Here is a 5,660-nt window from a genome sequence, read left to right as displayed (position 1 = left end):
CAAGAAGGCCAAGGCCGACAGGAATGCGGCGCCGGTATTGGCAGCCATGGATGCCTCCATCGAGAAGATGATCACCTCGTTCTCGGTGGAGAACAAGGAAGCTGCCGATAGAGCCGTCGTCGTGTGGAAGGCCATCCTCGACAAGCAAGACGCCAAGATCGAGTTGGAGAAGGAGAGGGTGGAGGCGGCGAAGATGGAAGCTCACGCCGCTGCCATGAAGGCCACCAACGAAGCGATGCAGCTATCGTTGGCCAAAATGTCTCAAGAATCGAAGATCTTGATGACCGACATGGAGAAGATGGACCCCTGCTTGGCGCGGGCGTGGCACGAGATGTACCGCGAGCGCATCGGCCAAGAGGTGATGGCGGCGCGAGCTGCGTCAGCGTCTCCCCCGACACCGTCCATGTCTGCACCGGCACCGTCCGCGTTCATGTCTCCCCCAACACCGTCCATGTCTGCACCGGCACCGTCCGCGTTCATGTCTCCCCCGGCACCGTCCATGTCTGCACCGGCACCGTCCGCGTTCATGTTTCCCCCGGCACCGTCGACGTTCATGCCTCCCCCGGTGTAATGTCCCAGGTTTAGAGACGATCGAGGGGTAGATTTTAGAAAGGGATGTGCATTGCATTGTAATTTACGGGGAAATTTCGCGCTTTTAAACAAAAACTGCATCGAAGGGGGACAAGTTTCTCTCTCGACACCTTACAGGGTTAGGGTTTCGAGAGTGCGACAAACATGTTCCTTATTCAACTAAACTAGGGTTTTGAGAAGAGAGTGGAGAGTTTGCATCACAAACTTAAGTTGCATGATTGAATTCTAAACTAAGTTGTATGATTGAATTCAATCCAAATTTGAATTTGAAATTCAAATTCAAACATCAAATGATTATCACATAATTCAAACTTGAGATAATTTTATAAACAATTATCAATAATCAAGATTATAAGTAATACAACAATTATGTAAAGCTCATTAAGGAAAATGGGAGCTTTATTGATAATCACACATTATACATTGTCAATTACAATATTCAGAATTGAAATAAATGAATTATTACAACACATTACACAAATTTGGATAAATAGAAAAAGAAGATAAAAGAAAAGTACAAGTATGAATCTGTCCTAAATACTACAATGTGAATATCATCTAATCTTGAGCTTGAAGATCATCTTGTCCATTTGATCATCATTTTGAACCTGCACATAAACACAACAAACACAAGTTATGCCAAGTGGCATAGCCACTTGGCAGGTTAGAAACTAAATGAAAAGGGAAGGGATATGATCAAAGCTGCCGAGCTGATCCATCTCTCAGCCAAGACACAAGCCAGATACCAAGCATGTGCACACACACAGCCTAGCAGCTCACCAGGCCTTGTGCATGCAGCACAACACACACACACAGCTCTGTGTGTCACCATGAGAGATCAGGCCTTGCTGTCGACCAGGGAAGGAATGGCTGATCATATATAAACTTTTCAGAAGCAAACCCTAACCATTGCATCGACAACAGCCTCACTGGGTAAGTTACCAAAAACACAAGAACACAAGAACACAAGAACAGCTACTGCTGTTCAATCTAATTCCCAATCACCAAAAATTCACCAAGCATCACCAGCAAGCCAGGAGGAGCAGGGCAAGCTCATAATCCAACCAGAAGCAAAACCTCTACACCAACACCAATTCTAGGAGCTGGAGTGAGGTATACACATCATCATGAACAAACCACATGGTTTTGTTCATAAATTGCACATGCATGATCTGAAGCACACCACAAGGGTAGGAAGCCATGTTTGTGTCATCATATGGCTATCTAGCCATTTGGTACAAGCAAACATAGAAAAAGCCAGTAGGAAATTATCCAGGGAACACTGATTGTGTCCACACAGGGACACAATCAGAGAAATCCAACATGGATTTAGTCCCTAGCCAGCTACACAAGTTCACTTGACAACCTATAGCCAGCTAAACCATCAGACAGATAGACAATCAAGTGTCTATACATGTTTGTCAACAGTAAAAGCATCTGGCAACCAAATATGGTTTAACCAGAAAGCATTTGTCCATACACATCAAGCCAAATAGGGTGGGAGCTTCCTGAACAGCAAGAAATGCTGTTGAGGCCACCTCAACCACAAAAACAATGAAGCCACCAAGCCCAGCACATCACATCATCACCCAATAGGGTTCAGTATGAGCTAGGGTACCCAACCAGTGGTTGGCATCCCTCTAGTCTCATCAATTCATCCATGAGATCATTACTGCTAAGCAGTTCACATCATTTATCTTTAAGCAATCAGAACTACACAGATAAATGAAATAGTCAAGCTATTATACACAGAATCTGACAGATGATCCAATGGATCATTGCAAGCATCCACTGATGCTTGGACAAGCACCAGCATACACAGGCCAAGCCTGTGTGATACACACACAGCACAGAGTGGACCACAGTGAGGTACTGACAACAAAGAGCAGTTTCTACAAGCAACTGGTGATCATATGACCACCAGAAGCTTGTAAGAGCATGCTACAGCATGCTAGACATCAAGTATAGCACCAATACATGTCCAGACAATTGAATTGACCACAGAACTGGAACAATGGCATAGCAGATAATCAAATAAGCTAGATATGATAGTATCCAAAAGCAGTTCATCAAGAAATAGAGCTGTGCAAGCACAGCTATGCTCAATGGAGCAGTTCCATGAATTATATCACACAGGAAAGCACACCAGAGGCACTGACTCTTGCAAACTTGCAAGGATTGCACACTGCAATCAAGCCAGTGCAGCATTTATAAACACACTTGAGTAATTGGCAAGTTCAGCATCAAGAATAGAAGCACAGGGAAGCAGCAGTCGAGCACATGCATGAACACAGAAGAAATGGCCACAGCAGCAGCACACGCATAAGCAGTAGAGCAGCATAGCAACAGCATGCGCATGTCAGCACAAGCACAGCAGTAATGGCGTAAGGCCGCAGGAGCATAGCCGCAGCAGTACATCTACATGGCAGGCATCTCCACAGGGAGAGCAGGCCAGCGGCGGAGCTAGTCGAACAGGAGCAGATGGAGCAGAGTGAGAGAGAGAGAGAGAAGAGGCGTAGAGCACTCACAGGTGAGGGGAGCCAGCAAACACGGCCGTGGCGGCCACAGCGGCACACGCCGGGCGAACGGCGGCGCCAGCCAGGCCAGGCCGCGGCGGAGAAGCAGCACCAGCACCACCACGGCGAGGCTCGCGGTGGCGACACGGCGCCAGAGGCGCCAGGGAGAAGCCCACGGCTTCTCCAGCGCACAGCGGCGATGAACGCCGAAGAGCCTGGCGCACTTGAGGGTCGAGGTCGAGCGAACGGGGATGCGAGCGTCAGATCGACGCGGACCACCATGTCCGCCGTCGAGAGACGGTTCAGATCCACCTAACCTCACCGGCGGCGACGGCCGGAGTTGGCCGGAGTAATTCGGTGAAGGGGGCGGCGACGCGGGGATCGCCAGAGCCCGTGAGGGCTAGGGTTCGTGCGCGAGTGGGGGAGAAGGGGTCGGTGCGACCGACCGAGCCACGAGTGGCTCGGGTTAGGGTTAACCCGCTGGGCCGCACTGACAGGTGGGCCCAGGGGCAATTCAGTCATTTCATAATTCCAATAAATACAGAAACTTTGAAATTATATAAGAAATGCTTAATAGCTCTAAAAAATAATTAAAAATATGAAAATAGATCAGCATAAAATTCTCTATCATAATAAAATACAAAGGAGAATTTTTGAGGACAATTAAGAATAAGTCTTCATTTGATGATTTAAATAATCATTTAAATCACACATATAATTTTCAATAATAAAAAATAAGTCCATTAATGCATTTGGACTTTAAAAACACCTTGACAACATTTCAAGGTTGTATATTACTTTAAATCAAGTATCCCCAAATTATTCTTAGTAATAACCTCCTACATGAAATAATAACGACATCAGAAGGGGGGGACAAACCCTAAAACTGGAACCATGCATAATTGCTTCTTTAACCATTGCCCTTATCGGACAATGATGCTATTTTTCAGAACCAGAGGACAAGGGTCAGTCCACACCATCCAACTGCAACACTTTGCAGTGTTCAGGCAAGTTCATCAGTTGCTCATGTCAATTGAGTATTTCTATCAAATTACTTGCAAAGTATTATGGTTATCACTATTGCATAAAAATCAAAACCACTACTTTCATAACTATGAATATGACTATGTGGTGGGCAATGGAACCATGGATTGTGTTGATATGGTGGAGGTTCCATTGCACGGGCTTATATCCATCTAGGATTAAACAACAAATGTCGCCATGATGATTCTTGTGCCGTAATACCCGTGTTAACCATAAGATCCGGAGTGGGACGGAGTAGTCAAAAGTGTTTCCACCTCTCGTTCATCAACGGATGCGCTTTACCGTAGACACTTGTATCTGTCAGGGCAAGCGGTTGGCTGGGGAAGCCTTAAGTCCCCACGACATAGTCCGTAGACACTTGTCGCTCGAAGTGCAAGCGGTTGGCTGGGGAAGCCTTAAGTCCCCACGGTATTGTGGTCTATGATGGGTTGCAGCTACCAGCGAAGGAGTTTGGTTCGATCCCAAACTGTCGTCGTGGTCGGGGTCCACCCGTGAGTGGGAATAATGGGACCGGCGAGGACCCAGGGTCGGGGCATGCAACAAAGGGTGGGTGTTCGAGGTAGCGGAGGAACATGATTGGCTAGACCTTATACCGGGCCTCACACCAAAGGAAGTGTGGACGGGAAAGCTGCCCGGTTGGCACCAAGGTTAATATCTCTTATGGGTAAAGCAACACACCTCTGCAGAGTGTAAAGAATCGTGACTGTCACTCCTCGTTCGGGATGAGGAACTGCGAACGCGGCCGGAAAGGAGCTCCATGAAGTTCTAGTAAACCGGTGAAGGCTGACGGACATAGCTCTTTGGAATAAAAGCAATCTCTTAAAGAAATGTTTATCAAAACTTGCATTGGTATTAGACTTTCTGGTCTAATATTGTAGCTAGAGCATTAAACACCTCTTATCTATAATGAACTTGTTGAGTACGCTCGTACTCATACCACTCTTAAATCCCATGCTTAGATTGTCTGAATCGTCTGGAGGAGGACTACGACAACAATGAAGGAGCCGAGATCATCGGCTATGAAGAACCAGACCTCTCTGGAGGAATAGAAGGCGTAGACTACCTCATCGTCTACGGATCCGGGGAGGCTTCCGGAGGAGATCAAGCCTAGAGATATCCAATAGTAGTAGTAACCGAGCAGCCCGAACTCTTAGTATTTAGCTGCTCGAGGAAATAAATGTATAACTTAATGAGACTCTTATATTGTAAGCTATGTTGGGTTCGCCTCGAACCCAGGAGTATTCCTCTTAGGACCAAAGAGGAGCTCCGAGATGACATGTGTATGATAGTTGTAATAATAAATGAATGAGTTATGGACCTGCTATGTTCTGTTGTACTACTCTGAGGGATGTAATATTTGCGGAATGGTACTTCGTGAATGTTATATCAACGACTGGCATACTACAACATGCAGTGGTATGCAGGGTCACCACAGTTGGTATCAGAGCAAAAGCTTTGACCTTAGGTTGGAACCTAGTAAATGGGACCAAACGTTAGGAGTCAAATAGG

Source organism: Lolium perenne, chromosome 7 (assembly GCF_019359855.2).
Source record: "Lolium perenne isolate Kyuss_39 chromosome 7, Kyuss_2.0, whole genome shotgun sequence".
Classification (NCBI taxonomy): domain Eukaryota; kingdom Viridiplantae; phylum Streptophyta; class Magnoliopsida; order Poales; family Poaceae; genus Lolium; species Lolium perenne.
Note: the sequence above shows the minus strand (reverse complement) of the source record.